The following is an 18,921-nucleotide window of genomic DNA, read 5'->3' as shown; positions in this document are numbered from 1 at the left end:
ACGTCTCTGACATGTGAGACACGGCAGGGGTGAACTGGGCTCTGAAGACTCTGGTCCTGGGTGGGAGGAAAGTGAAACCACTGGCCCCTCTTCAGCATCCCCCCCAGGAATCCCAACCTCACAGTCTCAGAACAGCGAGGCTTCTCCAAAGAGCAGAATGCAGCCCTCTCCTGATCCTCACTTCAACCCTGCCTCCCAGCAGCAGGGCTGGGGTCTAGCTGACAGGCTGCCCTCTTCATACTCAGGCTCCCCATCAAGCCCACCGGACCTTCCACCTCCCACAGTTCACACAGAGCAGCCAGTTACCTTTTCTCAGCTGAACTAATCAAAACCAGTACAAATATCACATCAGAGCTGCACAAAGATCTTTAAAGTATAGAGCTTTATCTGCAGCCTCCAATGCACATAATAGTCAAGCCTCACCATTTCCCCACCAAAGAGGCTGGTATGAAAGCAGCCAGAGACCAACAAGAATTGCTGATGGAGGGTTCTCCAGTTCAATTTTTTTTTTGTTTTCAATAGATTTTTATTGACTCAGTAGAAAAAAAGAAGAATGTGTAGTTCCCTCTTTACTGATAATATAAATGTGGGTTGAGCCACCTCTTCAAATTGCATGAATGAAATGAAGTGTTATAGAAAAGAAATGAGGTTTTGTGGCACACGAATTTGTTTCAAACCTTGATTATGTATTTTTACATATTAGATCAATACATTATTACAAACAATCAAAAGTGAAACTTAAACCCCCAGACCTGTTTAACAATACACAGGAATAAGGGTTACATAAACTATACATACGTGCTCCTAATAACAAAAGTTAAACAAGGGAAGAGTGGGGACCCTATTTTGCCGTATGAAACTGACGCGTTTCGCCATGAATAGCCTTCTTTAGGGATATTGATAATTAGCAGTCTGTATGTGCATATAAATATCAAACATTGTACATTCTATAATAATCATATCATAGGTAATTCAAAATATATTGAAAAAACAGTGTATTTGTAAGTGCTAATACATATATAGAATATTAGTGTAATGATATAATTCTTGTACTACATGTATATTGGATAGCCTTAATAAAATGAATTCATACGTTGTAGTATTACTTACTTGCTGGTGTTGAAAAATCACAAAAGAAAGCGTGAAAAATTGGTGAAGATAGTGAAAAAAGTGATTGTGGCTCAGTTGAAGTAGTAGCTGTGTATGGATAGAATATGAAATTATTAATAAACTCATATCAATGTAAACATAGTCTCAGAGTAATTTATAGTGTAATATAAGGTGTATATTGTTGGAAAATACATATCATATATAATGGATTCTTAAAGATATATATTAGAAGGTGGTTGATATGTATGTTCAGAAGCAAATCACCCTTGTTGACATGTAGTATTTACATCCATTAGTGCTTGTCTTTATGGTGTATAAGGACAGGGCTTAGCCTTACAATTCCTAAGGTAAATATGTATAATATAAAGGGAATATACTTATATGAGATGTAGGTAGAATACAAGGTTAGATACGAGTTTGGAACAAAATAATATAGGGAACAATTACCTGGTCCCAGGAATGCTTGTAAATGGGGTTGGGTGGAGGATTCCCTTTTGATTGTAATTATGTATTGATCTAATATGTAAAAATACATAATCAAGATTTGAAACAAATTCGTGAGCCGCAAAACCTCTTTTCTTTTCCATAACACTTCATTTCATACATTTAACTCAGTATATAACAAGTAAATTTCCCCCCAAGATAGCTGTAATCACCTCCATGAGAACCCGCTCTTCAGAAATATACACAGCACAAGTTACATACTTTTATTACCATTCCCGATCCAGATAACTATAAATGGATATATATTTTATTATATTAAGTACGTAACCACAACCCATCTTTAGGATAGAGAGTGGTGGGGGGAGAAAAAAACACAAAATAAAATCTCAACTGAACAAAAACAACAAAAAAGTCTGGATGTATATTAATATCCAATGGTGACTAGAATGTAAATTAAAGTTAGAATGTCAGTACATTAGTGAGAACGCCCTCCAGGCTTCTCCAGTTCAAATATTCTCTGACTTATCGCCTTTGACCATCCAACGCAGATGTGCCCTGAAACCTTTTCTCCAACTGCTGTCATCCAAAAGAAATCCTCTACAGATGGGCTTTTCCACTGCGCCTAATTTTCCAGCATCAAGGAAATCTTTCTCCTCCAGCTTCTCAGATGGTGAAAAGTTGATGTTGATCTTGGCCCATTACACAAAGACGCTTCCTCAGCTTTACCACAGGAGGGCTCCCAAGCTCCACTGTATCCCCTTTGGAACAAAGTCACCAAAGCTAACAACAGACCTCTAACTTGAGGACTGCGCCTGTGACCCCTGGATTGGTCGCAGTTTAGTCTCCTTCATCCATCTTCTGATCTTCTGTGTTCTTCAGGATTTCTGTGATCCTGAAGGGGTTGCCTGGTTCCTGATTTGTTTTCTTTTGGTTTTGAAGGTTTCAATCTACCTCTCTTTTTAGGCACTTTAATTTAAATGTCCATTTTGAAATGTGGTCTATTTTATTACTCCCAGTTGATAGTGGTTTGTGATCACCTTTTCTTGCCATGTTTGTATCTTCATTAAATTGTCTTCTTCGCCCGCGGGCCAAATCTTTTTTTTTGGCCCCAAAAGGAATCCTAAATATAAATTGCAGCTGGCCCGCCGCTGCACTGAAATAGCGCCCCTACTACAATACCCGGCATCACTCGCGTCTTTAGACCAGCGGCCTCTTTTCCTATGCATGGCCCCGCATTGGACTGTTTTATAGACGCAGGGGATTGTAGTAGCGGTGCTATTTCAGTTTCAAGTTTGGCCTGCAACTCTTCCTAATTTTTTATTTTGGCCCACAGTGTATTTGAGTTTGACACCCCTGTTCTAGAGCTTTGACTTAATTTTAAGGTAATGCTCTGTGATTTTCCTGGTTTCATACCAGTCTTTTTTTATGCTGTTTTTTGGGTTTTTTTAAATAATTGCTGCTGTTGCTATAATGTTTTGATTTACCTGTGCCTTGGGGAGGGAGGAGGTATACATGCCCACCCACATGGGACTCTTAGCTGGAGGTCTGTTTTTCAGTCTTCCATCTAAGCCTCCCACGGGTGATTTCACCCCTATTGTAGCTTTGCTCCTCCTCCTTGGCGTTGGCGATTTCTCCGCATTTTGAGTTCAACAAGGCCTGGGAGGACTGACCCAACTGTACATGTTTATATTTTGTTCTTGTTTATGACATTTTTAATTTTTTTATTTTATTGTTTTTTGCCCCACCCTGTGTTCCCCTTGTCCACTTCTGGCCCCAGTCCACACCAGGTGTCCATCTTGGCCCCTTTCGCTGCAGATAATAAGCTTTTCTTCCCCCCTCACCAGCCATGAGTAGTAGTCTAGATTGCCCTCCTTCTAATTTCAAAATAGTCTCCCATAACAAAGGAAAGCTTTCCGATATTACCATTCTCCACAAGCTGACATAGTAACATTACAAGACACGCACTTTACTAGGAGTTCAGCCCCCTCATACCTTCATAAACATTACCGGCAGTTCTACACAGCTAATGCTGGGAAAACAAATTGCTGTGTGGCATTATGCCTAAGTAAACGCCTGAATTTCCATAAATTGGAGGTAATAAAAGATCTTGATGGGCGATCATTACTAGTGGTCAATTCTTTGTCAGGCCAATTGGTTATTTTCTTAATAGATTAGGCTGCTGATACTGGCCAAATGCCATTTTTTCAGGATTTACTCAAAAAGACTTAGCCAAAGTTCAAGGTACTTTGATTCTCCTGTGGGACACTAATGTAGCTTTAGACCAGATGCTAGATAAATCAGATCTCCCCTGATACAAGCACCCCCCAAAGTGTAGCAATAGGTTGGCGTTAATATTACGTCAACATGATTTGGTTGACATTTGGAGAGAACCTAATCTCTCAGCTAGAGATTTTACACATTTCTCCACGACCCATCAACTCTATTCCAGAATTGATCACATTTTCCTGCCAGCTCACTCAGGCATTGAAATTGAATATGCTATAGAGGCTTTCTTTTCGCTCAATAACCCTACTGATACGTCATTCACCATTTATACTGGGAAGCTTTTAAAATTACTATTAAAGGGGAGTTAAATAAACTAGCCTCTAGGCTCAAAAAGTCTCAAAGTAAAGTAATTGAAGCTAAAATGAAAGCTTATAAGGATCTCTTAGATCGGCATAAGCAATTTGATTTACACCCCCAGATTGAATCCTTACAGATAGAAATTTACCTCTGTTTAACTACTGGAGCTGAGACATCCCTTTTTTACTTGGTCTGATAAACCAGCTTTAAGTTAATAAACTGAATCCTAGTCCAAAATCTTACGCCCTGCCCAAGATAAAGACACGTTTAGGGAGACCAATGCACAACCCAACAATAATTCTCAAATCATTTTGAGCCTTCTATCAGACACTATATGACTTGAACCCTCCAGCCCCAGCTACTGCTGCCGATAACTTCATGAGCACCCCAACCTCCCTAGGCTTAAGGCAGCCCACAAGCAAAAAGTAGAGGAACCTGTCTCTCTAGAGGAAACTCTTCAGGTGATGAAACACCTCAAGATGAATCGTGCACCTGGACCAGATAGAACCAAATTAGGTCCCCATCAGGTGAGCTATTTTAAAAGAGGGAATGTTTACGTGGGGAAACCAACTTAGCCCACATTAGTGTCATCCCCCAAACTGGGCAACGATCCCCCCACTATCTCTAATTATCTCCCTCATTAATTGTGATCTCAAAACCCTTACTAAAATTCTATCCGTTTGCTTGAACTCCTTCCTCAGTTGGCATATTCCTCCTGATCAAGTGGGTTTAATTCCCTTTCGCCAGGCTCCAGATCAAACCAGGTGATCGATTGACTTGATCTCTGCTGTCTCTGCTAACCGTGACAGGAGTTCCAAAAGAAAGGCTATGCTCTTATCCATAGACCTTCAAAAAGTGTTTGACACTCTCTCTATTCTTTATATTGAACTCCATGAATTTTGGAGGTGGCTTTTGAGGATTCTGTCCACCCTATACAGTTCTCCTGAAGCAATTATTTATCCCCTAAGTTTATCATCAAAAAGGCACCAGGCAGGGTTGCCCTCCTTCTCCCTTGCTCTTTTCTTTGGCTATAGAACCCCTATCCGTAGCCCTAAGCTCATGTCCTGATGGTAAAAGCATACTCTGCGGGAGAGTAGAACATAAATGCGCACTTTTCGCACAGAATATTTTAATGTATATTATGTCCCCGTTAATCTCCATACCCAACCTTTTCAAAATTCTCAAACAATTCACGGATATATCAGGTCTGAAAGTTAACCACTCCAAGTCAATGGCCATGAAGATAAGTCTAGATCAAGCCACAGTATCCTCCTTGAAACAATTCTTTGACTTGGAGTGGCAGAAAAAGGCTATGCCATATCTGGGCATTAAACTCATTACTGACCCCCAGCAACTATTCACCTCGAACTATGTTCCCCTATTTAGGCAGATTCCAGATGGTCTTTCCAGATGGTCTACCTCTGCTCTGTCCCGGTTCGGCAGAGTGGCAACAGTAAAATGAATGTCTTACCTCGAGTTTTATACTTATTCAGAACACTTCCCATTCCACTTTCACGTAGGTCTCTGGAGCTGCTCCAATCCAAGGTTATGGCATTCATATAGGGGTTGTAAAGGAAGTCGTATCAACTGTTTTACTATGCTCTCCCCTAAACTACAAGGAGACCTAATTTTAAGCTATACCATAGAGTGGCACAAATTGCCCAATTATCTCCGTACGACCCTATTATCTCAGAGAACCTAATAGGTAAACATTGAAGCTCCTCCTATTGCAGATTTAGATATTTCCTCTCTTATGTTGATACCGCAATGTGATTAGCCTCAGGCTTAGGATCCCTTGAATTCTGGAGTGAAACATCAACCGAAAATTAGTAGGTCAGGTTGAAAAAAAGACCATCAAGTTCAACCACTAGGGAAATAAACATATCCTAGATATAAAACACTATGCACATAGTTGGTCCAGAGAGGAAGGCAAAAAAAACCTTGGTACAATTTGCTTTACCAGGGGAAAAAAATTCCTTCCTGATTCCATGAGACAATCGTATGTTCCCTGGATCAACAGTTTCTGTTATCTTTACTTTAAAGTCTTAATACTCAGTTATATTCTATGCTTCTAGAAAAACATCCAGCTTTTTCTTAAAGCAATCTAAAGAACTTGCTGAAACTATTTCCTGAGGGAGCATTCACATTTTCACAGAACTTACAGTTAGGAATCCCTTCCTTATCCGGAGCTTAAACTTCTAGTTTATATTTATATTTATAGTTTGGAAGATACTTTTCTAAATGAACCATTTATAAATTTATACAAGGTGATTATATCCCCCCTTAAACAACTCTTCTCAAGGGAGAAGAGATTCAGTTCAGAGTTGCTCAACTTATTTTGGCTCATTAACCACCTGGGCGTTACACTGATGTCTAGATTTCTGTACCAAAAGCGGTACACTGTTTTTCATGAATATTATAATATATTAAATAAATATAATTCATAAATTGTAATATAATACATAATTATAAATAATAATTTTAAAAAATAATGAAAAATTAGACAACAATGTAATGTTAAAAAAAATATAAAATTAAAAATGTACTTTTATTTTTATTTCATGTTGTGTGGTGTTTTTATACTTTAAAAAACATTTAAAAGCAGATTACATTGTAATCTGCTTTTAAATTTCCCGCCTGGCCACACCCCCGAATACATCTCCACTCGCATCACCCGGAAGATGTCACATCCTCCCGGGTGATGCGAGTGGGCATGTCCCGCCCGCCTCACCCTGACGCTGCTGCTGCTGCTCTGAATCTCCAGGGAGATGCAAAGCACAATGCAGACCTTCTGCATTGTGCATCGCATCTTCCAGGAGATGCAAGCAGCAATAGCAAATTCCGGGGGTGGTGCCAGCTGGCATCACCCCCAGAATTTTTCTATTGCTGCTCCCATCTGCAGTGAGATGTGAAGCACAATGCAGAAGTCCTGCATTGTGCTTCGCATCTCACTGCTGATGCGGGCAGCAGCATGGCCAGGACCCAGGTGGTATTTAAAAGCAGATTACTCGGTAACTTTCCCGCCCGGCCACACCCCCCGACGGACCGGCGCCCCGGCATCACAGCCGGACCATCAGATCACCGCTGGAGCGCGGGGCAAAGGTAAGGGGGCTTTTAAAGTTACCCCGAGTGTGACTCGGGATTACCGCTTTTTGCATGTAAAAGCCACCCCGAGTCACCCCCTATTACCGCTAGGGGGGTTAAAAAATATAGAAAAAAACCCACATATAAACCCACACTTTCATATAAAGCCAAATTAGTTAAAAAATGGCATTCAATAACAAATATTGCATTCCAAAAATGCTTACCAAACCAATATGCAATTTTGACCTATCAAGGGTGGAAAACTGGATTAGAAAATATTTATGCAGGACAAACATTTAAAGGTGGTAATAAAGACATATTATTGAAATGAAACACAAAACACAAACACAATACCATAGCATTAACATTTGACTTCTTAACCCCCCTAGCTTTCTAATTCTGTCAGTTATTTTATGCAAAAAATGATACAATTGTTTTTGCATATAAATTTGTTGTTTATATTGCGGTATGATAATTATATTTATTTATTATGTTATATTCATAAATTATAATATAAAAAATAATTCTAAATAATAATTATAAAATATGTACTTTTATTTTTATCATGTGTTTTATTGTGTTTTTTACTGTAAAAACCATTTAAAAGCAAATTACATTGTAATCTGCTTTTAAATTTCCCGCCCGGCCACACCCCCAGCATACATCATGTCACTCGCATCACCAGAAGGATGTCACATCTTCCCGGGTAATGTGAGTGGGGATGTCCCGTCCCGCCCCGCCTCAGCCCCTGCATCCCCAACGCTGCTGCTGCTCGCATCACCAGGGAGATGCGATGCACACAGTAAAAGCCCTGCATTGTGCATCGCAGCTTCCGGGTGATGCGAGCAGCAATAGTAAATTCGGGGGATGGTGCCAGCGGCGTTTTTTCGCCAGGATTTACTATTGCTGCTTGCATCACCTGGAAGATGCAATGCACAAGGCAGAAGTCCTGGATTGTGCTTCGCATCTTCTTGGTGATGCGAGTAGCGGCATGGTCGGGAACCCAGGTGGCATTTAAAAGCAGATTATATGGTAATCTGCTTTTAAATTTCCCACCTGGCCACGCCCCCTAACACACAGGCACCAACGCAACAGCCAGGGTCACTTGGATCGCAGGGCACAGGTAAGAGGGGCTTTTTTGCTTCCCCTGAGTGTGACTCAGGATTACTGCTTTTTGCATTAAAAATCCACTCAGGATTACCGCTAGGGGGGTAAATTGCAAAATGGACATTGAAACATTCAAAGTTGAAAAAACAGCAGCTATTGTGCTAAATGGTAAGCATGTAGCAACATAGATTAGGCTAACAAACAAAACAACAGCCCCTCCTACTCCTCCTTTTATATGTAATATATATATATTATATATGCTCATCATTATGCGCACAGGTGCTAAAAATTAATGCAATTTGCCGTGCGCAGTCCGTGAAATTTGGCTGTTTGTTTTTTTTTCAGTTTGACATTCCATATCATTTATTGATCCGATCCTTTAGATTTGTACACCAGTAAACAGCTATTCAAGAAAAACAAAAAAATAAAAAGTAGAGAAGGATTTAATATTAAAGGATTTTATTTAATGTGTGTGTGTTTAGTTGAACGTTTCAACTTTTATTTTGTACAGGTTATCTCACACTGACAGGATGATTCCCTGACAGTGTGGGATCCCCAAGCACTAGGGGTTACATGAGGCCAAGTCACCATATTCAGCTCTAGTGCTCCATGATTGGCTGAGCAAAGGGGATACCTGATGATGCTTGAGCCGTCATCAGGGTTTCCCGTTCATCCATTCATCACTAGAGCTGATGTTAGTAGGCTCACAGCTGTGCGCATAAATGAATGCCGTTGTGTGAATCATACTGTCATTGTGGGATAACCTGTCAAAAAGTAAAAGTAGAAAAGTTACACTAAACATACACATAAAATAAAATATTTTAACATTACAGCCTTCTCCTGTTTTTTTTTTTTTGTTTAATGTACCCCTGTACTCATTCCCCAAGGCTGGGGTGGTGGAGATCTGGGAGTCTTCTTATTAAAGGGGCTTCCAGATTCCAAAGTCCTGCTAAAAACACTTTTAAAATACCCCATTGTTTTCAATGTAAGTTTCCTAATCGCCTGTAAAAGTGCATAAAACAGCTCTCGGGACACCTAGTCCCTAAAGTCAGACTTCAGGGGTACTTCTTTGAATGCTCCCACAAACAACCACTTTGAAGAAGCAGGGCCATTTTTTACAAGATAATAATACCCCTTTACAGTTGAGTTACAGGGAAAAAATGGCATTCTGGAACTTATTACATTTATTTAAATGTATTTTATTGAGGGGTTATCACAACTTATTCCTATGCATACACTGAAGGTAAACATCATCTACGGTCACCCAATCAATATAGCCAAATACACCAAAACAATATTAAGACGAGAAGATTTCGGCACAAGCAAGGTAGCTCACCAATGATGCAAGGCTGGAGGTGAGGTATTGCTCATTAGTTTTAAAACAAAATACTGAGACCAGCAGACATAATAAATTAGCATTATAAATGGTATAATTTTTCCACATAAACAAAGATGTTTCTGCTTAGGTTCGATTAAGGTACAGGAAGAAGGTGGGATGGAAATTCTCTACCACCTACTTTCCCCATTATATCCACCTGTTAGTCAATTAGTGGACATAAAGAAAATGTTTTTGCAGCATTTACATACTCACCATTCTACCACAGCACAATGCTGAATGGAAAGGTGACAAACCAGTCTGTGGCAATGCACACTTGGGTGCGGCTGACCATTTATAGTAAGCAAAAAAAGTGGTAGCCATGAAAGACCAAAGGACTTGAGATTCTGTAAATTAATTTATTTTATTAACATTACTAGAAGAGTATTATCCAAGTCCTATTTCTGTTGCTGATAGATCCACAGTTTGTAGCTTTTACAAAATATAGACCTTCGGCAGGCAATGCCTCTTGCAGAGTCCAGTTTTTCTTTTCACTAATTTGGTACAACTGCTTTCATTACGAGTGTTGTTCCCAATGATACTAGGCCTGGAAAACAAAAAATAAAATAATAAAAAGATTCTTGATTAATAGTTCTTTACAAGGGAACCTCTTTCCATTGATAAGGCTAACCTTAAGTTAAATGAAAATGAAGAAAAGGAAATATTATGATGGAGTTGACAGAATGGAGTGACCATTTTTCATTTTTTGCATTAATTGTTTGAGTTTTTGTAGAAAAATCCAGACACTGATATTATTTTGAACAGCCTAAAATTTTCTTTTTGTTTACTTTTTTTGTAGGAGTAGAATGTCCTAGAAACAGTGGGAGGAAAATAAATGACCTAACACCTGTGGTAAGTGAGAGGAGGAATAATGGTCCATCACTGGTGTCAGTAGGAGAATTAGGGCCCCATTCTTGGTGACAATGAAAGGAACAGTACGCCCCATCATTGATGTCTGTGGGAGGAAATGTGCCCCATCATTGGTGTCCTTGAAAAGAATAATATAACATCAATGATGTCCTTGGAAGGGATTGTGGCTTATTGTTTGCAACTCTGGAAGGCAAACTGGCCCATAGTTAGCACCACTGTGAAGAACAGCTGACTAATTTGTATCAGTGGGGGAAATAATGGCCCATCACAGGTGTCAGTAGGAGTGTTCCCTTTATTGCGGTCAGTGAGAGGAATAGTGTCCCACAGTTATGATGTACTTCATCAAAGGGTATGTTGGGACTCTGCGGAGGGACTGCTGCTTCCACACAAAGACTTTGCACATTAATATTTTGATGCACCCTTAATGAATTCAGTTTACTTAAATTGCAAAATCACTAGGATTTAACACACTGCAAAATACAACAGATAAGTACAATTAATTACCCAAAGCATGTAAATCTTTATTATCCTAAGACAAGTATAAGGGCCAGGACCTAGAATATAAACTTGTCTATACCCGTGCAGCAGCTAAAATATCTCATTGTCATTCGCATGCCCTTAACTGCAGGCACCAAGATACTCGCTGCATTACTCCGCCCCTCTGCCCTGAGTCATTGACACGCATCTCCCGCCAGATCTGTCTCATTGGCTTTTATTTCTTACGCCCACCCCCTCCAACCATCGGATTGGCCCTCTTACCCATTGCAAACATGATCGGAATAGTTGATATTGGCGAAATGTATCCCGGTCTCATAAGCTTTCTGCCATGGTAATAGACATAGCCGCCCGCGACTATCAAGCCACTGCCACCTATCACCTGACAACTCCAACAATCTTTCTTCTGCAGCTGTCCGACTACTGCACCGCTGCCCTTAGAAGACATGCCTGATTTACTGGAAGTGAGCGGTGGGTAGTAACCTTTACTACCGGAAGTAGTATCAACGTCATTGCAGCCAATGTTTGTTGCCGGAATAAACGTTTATGGATTGATATTGGTTTGCAACTAGTTCCCATCCAAGTAGAAGGACCGTCCGTCTAGAGTATGGGAAATAGCCTGCTCAGTTTGAGCGGGCTATTTCCCATCCAGTACAAGGGCCTTTTGCCCCTAGTGGTCAGGTCTGGTATAAGGATAGGAAATAGTCCACTCATATATGAGCAGGCTATGTCCCATTCAGTACAAGGACCTTTTCATGCCCCCTCGTGGTCAGGTCCTTTATAGGGATAGGAAATAGCCCATTTATATATGAGCAGGCTACGTCCCATCCAATACAATGACCTCATTATTCCTTAGTGGTCAGGTCCTGTATTTGGATAGAAAATAGCCCACTCATATATAAGCAGGTTATTTCCCATCCAGTAAAAGGCCCTTTTTATGCCTCCCAGTGTTAAGGTCTGGTATAGGGATGGAAATAGGCCACTCATATATATCCAGGGTAATTCCCATGCAGTATTCTTGTTCTGGCTGTGAATAAGCCTGGTCATATATGAGTGGGCTATTTTCTATCCTTTTACTGGACCTAACCACTGGTGAGCATCATAAGGTCCTTGTACTGAATGGAAATACGTGAGTGGGCTATTTCCTATCCTTATACTGGACCTGACCATTAGGGGGCATAAAAAGGTCCTTGTACTGGATGGGAAATAGCCTGTTCTTATAAAAGTGGGCTATTTCCTATCCAAATACTGGACCTGATCATTAAGGAATAATGGGGTCCTTGTACTGGATGTGAATTGGCCTGATTACATAGGAGTGGGATATCCTATCCTTATACTAGACCTGACCACTAGTGAGTATCATAAGTTCCTTGTGCTGGATGGGAATTACCCTGGATATATATGAGTGGGCTATTATACCAGGCCTTAACATTAGGAGGCATGAAAAGGTCTTTGGACTGAATGGGAAATAGCCTGGTTAAATATAATGGGATATTTTCTATCCAAATACTGGACATGACCTCTAAGAAATAATGAGGTCCTTGTATGTGCAGACTAATTCCTATCCAGTACAAGAACCTCATTATTCCTTAGTGGTCATGTCCAGTGTTTGGATAGAAAATACCCCATTATTTATAAGCAGGCTATTTCTGGTCCAGTACAAGGACCTTTTCATGCCCCTTAGTGTTCAGGGATAAGAAATAGCCTGCTCATATATGACCAAGCTAATTCCCATCCAGTACACGGGCCTTATGACACCTGCCAGTGGTTAGCTCCAGTATAAGGATAGGAAATAGCCTCCTCGTATATAAAAACCTGGATATATATGGTTTAGAGAATCATAAAACTACAGTATGGGTCCCCAGTTGACTCCAGAGAGCTGGAATACATGCCTGAGCCATAATATCTTGGTGATTGAGCAGAAAATTAGTGTAGGCAGGACCAGAGAAGCATGAAGAATGCCGCTCAAAAAGGATCTCATGATCTGTAAATGTTTGCATACTGTGATAAACCTGAGAAAAAAGTTTTTTTGTGGAGTCAAAAAATATATGAAGGAGCATGCCTGGACCTTCATTGCAGTATCAACACCTGTGGGACGTTTACAATGAAAAACTGGATAAAAGTGTCAGGACCATCGAGTGAGGATTTTGTTTCCTAGCTCTTGGTAGGCAGTACTTTTGGGCAAAGAAAATCAACATGAAGATTTATTCTTGCACCATACCAAAGTCCCTTTCCCATCTTTGTAAGTACAGTAGAATCAGGTTCCGGAACAATCATGGCCACATAGAGCAAGGACACTGCCTGATGTACAGGGCCATGACCTGAACAAAATTGCTCCAAAACAGTGAAAGAACAGAGAAATTGGTCTGGTGATGGAAGAAAGTGTATAAAATGTCTGAGTTGGATAATGTGCCAGAAACCCAGTGGAGCAAACTCGAGATCATCTTTCATCTCTGATAGGGAGGGCCAATAGGTTCTGTGATAAAAAAAAAAATAAAGAAAATAAAGTGGCTTGCTCTGCTAAGTATCTGTATCCAGAGTCCACCAGGCTGGGACAGAAGGTAGGATTGCCAAGTATAGGAAAGAGTGGGGATAGTGGTGGTAAGATATTGGTCAGATTGGATGAGCGTAGAGAGAGAGGGGTACACTATCATTACACCATGGCAGTGTGCTTAACACTGAGGGAAAAGCAATAGGTAGGGCCTGGAGTACATTTAGGCTGTACCACTGTTTTCTGAAGTTTACAATGGATGAACCACAAAAAGGTGCCTGTATTCCATTTAGAGACCTCTTGACGTAAGCGATGTAGGAGTTAAGGGCAAAAAGACACAAAAGATCTTTTGAAATCCGTATTGCATCCACAGCCCATTTGAAGGAGAAAGAGATGCAAGTTTGGAGACTTCACTAAAGGAGCGCCCGCTTTGAGATCAAACAGTATTAGCTAAAATTACTAAAATTCTACTGCATTTGTTTACAAACCCAAAAAAAGTATGTTGGCATTTTTTCCAAGCAGCTTTAGCCTTATCAAGACAGTTAGCAGTGCTTCTTTAGCTATTAACAGTTTGGAGTCAAGGTCAGCAAAAATGAATTGTTTGTGGGAGGACTCCAGAATCTGAATACCTGCAAAAAGCATATTATACATGCCTCATGTTCTTTTTTGCAACGTGTTCCATGGCTAATCAGGATCCCCCGCATAAAAGGTTTGTGTGCCGCCCAGACTGCTGGGTGTACATCTGGAGAAGTAGGGATCGTTACACCCAGTGCGGACTGTTCTTGGGCTCCCACAGTGATGAGGATGACCCCATTTGTATGTAGCATGACAGTACTTCATCTTCAGTGTGCCTGGAGATAGCTAGCACTAGGTGGATGTCAGCACCATCAAAATCAAATGGCCCTGAAAGCCATGCTTTTTACATAATTGTTACTGCAAAAAAAGTGAACTCTACAGATCACATCACCGGGCATAGAGGATGACTGTGACATGGAGTCAGGGACTCTATGTACCTAATCTGCAGAGCTGTTGTCAGGGGTTTACCCAATAGAAGATAGCAGTGACACTACTTTCAGATCTGAAGATAAGGTAACTTCTGGCTGGCTTCCAACCCTGAGGAATGGAAGGGTGGGTTAACAGCTTGACTGTAAAACAGCAGGGTCAGGCATGGAGCTGCAGGGAATTGCATCCCCACCCCACCATTGCTAGGCAACAGCCCCCAAAGTGCATTAGGGTGCCATTCAGACTGAATGTTTTTTACAGTGTTACTACAATGCAGCAATTTTGGTATGCCACAAAGAAATCTATATAAGGAAATCAAAAATGGGTGGTATCATCAACTTCTTCACCAACAAAAGGAATGATAGTTGCCTGGTGTCACTGCTGAGCCAGAAACAGAAACATTTTTGATTCAAATAGCTTCTACAGGTGTGCACAGGGTTTCTGACTTTTCTTAGGCAATGTACACACATGCAATAATTGTCGTTGGAAAGAATCTTTCATGATCCTATCCAACAACTGCACGATGCATGAATGAGCACTGTACATACAGCACCATTCTGCGCTCACTCCCTTTCACTTCCATTACGATAGTTTGTTGTCTGTGGATCCGCCAAGGCGGTCGTTCAGACGTTGAGCCCTGTACACATGCAAAATTCTCGTCCGATATCAGCTCTGAGCCAATTATCAGACAAGAACCATTGCACTTGTGTACCTAGCCTTGGACTTCTCTAGCTGCATACAGTCTTGAACACCAGGTAAGTAGAATTTTCACAGGGAGGTCAGAAAGGGCTGCCTTTGTATTTTTCGCACCACATGTGTACATGAGATACTAGAATTCTTGAGACACAAATACGCAGAAAATGTATTGCAGTAAATAAGTAATGAACTAAGCATGAAGTAAAGTAATGGACTACGCAATGCTGTTTATCTAAAATAGCCCTTTATTATGTGTAAAAATCCCCAAAACTTTGAATATAGGTATGTAGATCTGCTTTATTTAATATATTTAATAAAAGATAATAAAATACAAATAATACTGATCTGCGTTGTGGAACCATAGCTTTCAATGCTAAACATTCTTAGTGATACGAGGAAACAAATTCAGAATCCCAATGCTGTCCAATTATAGCTGTAAAATGAAGAAAAAAGTTGAATAAATCAGAACATATGAGTCTATAATTCAATAAAACCATAGAACATACAGTACTTGCTAATAGAATCTGGGTATTCATTAGTCTGAAATGACAAGCACTGGATCCTATCACAGTGCCATGAAAAGTGACACCGAGTTCCCTAACCCAACTCATGCTCGTAGCAAATAACAAGCAGACAAGCAAACAAAACCCCCTAATCTGTAATAAATAACCTTTAGGACATTGGTTAGCTCCTGCTTATTCTCCTTCCATAATATCTTAGCTACATACAGAGCTGAATACCTTTGTGAACTCATCCAATTTAGTCAAGTAATGACTAAAGCTCACCACACAAACTTCAATTTTATTGTACAATCAGCTTTAAATTTAACTACATAGGTGGATCTACCAAAAAAACCTAATCAATCTTTATCCAGTGTGGCTGGCCTTAGCATTACATATGTGTTTTTAGATCTAGAGGAGATTGTGCAGATTGACTGCAACATGTATGTCGGTGCATGGTACACACACAAATATTTATCATCTCCCACTGCTTCTGGTATGCATACATGCACCTTTGTGGTTGATTTACCTCTCCTCTGAATTAGGCTTTCATGTTTGTATAATCAGGCAGGTCAATATTGCAGAAAGGGATCTTACCTGTCTGATCAATTTCTGTTTCTGGAAAAAACCAGACCTTCATCCCTCCACCTGAGCTCCTTTACCACATGGCCTAATATTTGTGTGGGGTTATGTGGGTCTTACTTAGAATCTGGAATCCACTTAAAGCAAACCCCACAGTGATGCTGGCTATGTCAGTTTGCACTAATGAAAAATTAAACATTATATGTATGGAAGAAGGCCATCTTGTGTATGGCAAATTACCCTTCCATCCTCTCCTGACCTTCTCCACCCACATTTACCCCCGCCCAGGCAGAGTCTTGTCTTCTGTGATTGGTTGATGCTGATGTCATAGATATAGATCAGGTCTACCACTACAAAACACAGAATAAGGAGCCCATTTAACTGCCAATCAGACACCTGCACAGTGTCATCATCATCATCATCATCTGTAGAGCTCCTCGTCACTCTAATCTGTTTTGTCATCATACTCTGCAGTCATCCCCTTCTGCGGAGTGTGTTGTCCCCCAACCCATCTTTCAAGCGTGTTGCCCCCTAATCCGCGTTGTCCCCCAATTACACATTCTGTGGGGCGCACTGTCCCCTCCCCTCACACATTCCATGGAGTGCGCTGTCCCCTCCCCCACGCATTTCGTGGAGCGTGCTGTCCTCTCCCCCACGCATTTTGTGGAGAGCGCTGTCCCCATACACACACATTCCGCACATATCCCGTTGCAATGTCAGTGCTCCCCATCATCTGTCTCCTCCATATCTCACTACAGAACTACCTGTGCACCCTATAATAAGGGTATGACACCCCAGAATTAACAGAAACATATCTTTTTTGCTGTGTAGGGAGACCGAGAATCCAATTTCCCTGCCTCTGAACTGCAGTTTCCTGGGCTTCGGGCTTCAACTTTGATCCAGTAACCCCCGCTCAGTACCGGATCTCTGCACAACGTCACCTCCAGGTTATTAGCTTATTTTTTGTAAAGGATGATACTTTTGAAAAGTACAACTTACCTTACTACCCATTCCAACAGCTTTACACTTTGTTAGATTGGTCTCATACAGCCACACCAGAAGCCCCACTACTCCATCGATCTGGTCACTGATGTAATCCCCTTCACTGCATGTGTGTGAGATTTTCACTATACATGATGGCACTGAGGTCCTACCCACAGTCCAGAGTGTCAGGCATGTAGATGGACACATGGTTTAAATGTACTTTAAGTAAGAGACAAACAGAATAAAGCCAGACTGCAGCAACCACCTTTTCAACTGCTACAGAAACATTTTTCTTTTGAGAAAAAAAAAAAGTTTCACTCATATAATTAAAGGCTGAACACAGTACAAATCACTGCCAGTCTAATATGGTTCATCCTAACCCCCGCAACTGTCAATCTGACAGGTTGGTATGTTAGAGGAAGTGGAAAAAATAACGGATTACTGGCAAGATCTACAAGTAACAGAAAACTGTTACCAGCCGTCTGCTTTGTATGTGCAAGTTTTGTTTATGCCAGGTTAATGCTGTCAAGTGAATCTGTGTTTAACTAGAGACTGGAGTTCAATGGTGGGTTAAAGGTATTAGAAGAGGCACTTGAAACTTGCTGGAATTTTGAGAGCCAAGATGATCCACAATGTAGTTATGGAATGTATTATGTATATTAATTTATTCCTCCATAGGGTTACATACAAGTGTCATACAGTTAGGTCCATAAATATTTGGTCAGAGACAACTTTATTCTAATTTTGGTTCTGTACATTACCACAACTAATTTTAAATGAAACATATCAGATGCAGTTGAACTGCAGACCTTCAGATTTAATTCAGTGGGTTGAACAAAAAGATTGCATAAACATGTGAGGAACCTAAAGCCTTTTTAACACAATCACTTCATTTCAGGGGCTCAAAAGTAATTGGACAATTTAAAAAAGCTAAAAATAAAATGTTCATTTTTTAATACTTAGTTGAAAACCCTTTGCTGGCAATGACAGCCTGTAGTCTTGAACTCATGGACATCACCAGATGCTGGGTTTGGAGAGTGTTGTTCACTTGGTTGGCGGTTGTGAAGGGGTTTCTCTTCACCATGGAAACAATTCTGCGATCATCCACCACTGTTGTCTTGGACGTCCAGGTCTTTTGGCGTTGCTGAGTTCACCAGTGCTTTGTTTCTTTCTCATTATGTACCAAACTGTAGATTTTGCAACTCCTAATATTGTAGCAATTTCATGGATGGGTTTTTTCTGTTTTTGCAGCCTTAGGATTGGCTTTTTTCACCTGCATGGAGAACTCTTTTGACAGCATGTTGTCTGTTCACAGCAAAATCCTCCACATACAAGCACCCCCTCTTCAAATCAACTTCAGGCCTTTTATCTGCTTACTTGATAATGACATAACAAAGTAACTGCCCACACCAGCCCATGAAATAGCATTTGAGTCATTTGTCCAATTATTTTTGAGCCCCTGAAATGAAGGTATTGTGTTAAAAAAAAGGCTTTAGTTCCTCACATTTTATGCAATCTTTTTGTTCAACCCACTGAATGAAAGCTGAAAGTCTGCAGTTCAACTGCATCTGAGTTGCTTAATTTAAAATTAATTGTGG

At 40.5% G+C, this 18,921-nt stretch overlaps 2 long non-coding RNA genes across 2 annotated transcripts; both read right to left on the bottom strand.

Annotated features, from left to right (window-relative positions):
* Nucleotides 1–10,048: 10,048 nt before the first annotated feature.
* Nucleotides 10,049–11,293, bottom strand: LOC140337818 (uncharacterized). Its single transcript, XR_011922128.1, has 2 exons — nt 11,078–11,293; nt 10,049–10,250 (listed from the first exon to the last, which is right to left on the bottom strand). It is a non-coding gene; the product is annotated as an uncharacterized lncRNA (long non-coding RNA).
* Nucleotides 11,294–15,484: 4,191 nt separating this feature from the next.
* On the bottom strand, nt 15,485–18,349 carry LOC140337819 (uncharacterized). The gene is made up of 2 exons (XR_011922129.1): nt 17,339–18,349; nt 15,485–15,690 (listed from the first exon to the last, which is right to left on the bottom strand). It is a non-coding gene; the product is annotated as an uncharacterized lncRNA (long non-coding RNA).
* Nucleotides 18,350–18,921: the final 572 nt, after the last annotated feature.

This window comes from Pyxicephalus adspersus, chromosome 9, assembly GCF_032062135.1.
Source record: "Pyxicephalus adspersus chromosome 9, UCB_Pads_2.0, whole genome shotgun sequence".
Classification (NCBI taxonomy): domain Eukaryota; kingdom Metazoa; phylum Chordata; class Amphibia; order Anura; family Pyxicephalidae; genus Pyxicephalus; species Pyxicephalus adspersus.
This window is presented reverse-complemented; position numbering and strand designations above follow the sequence as displayed.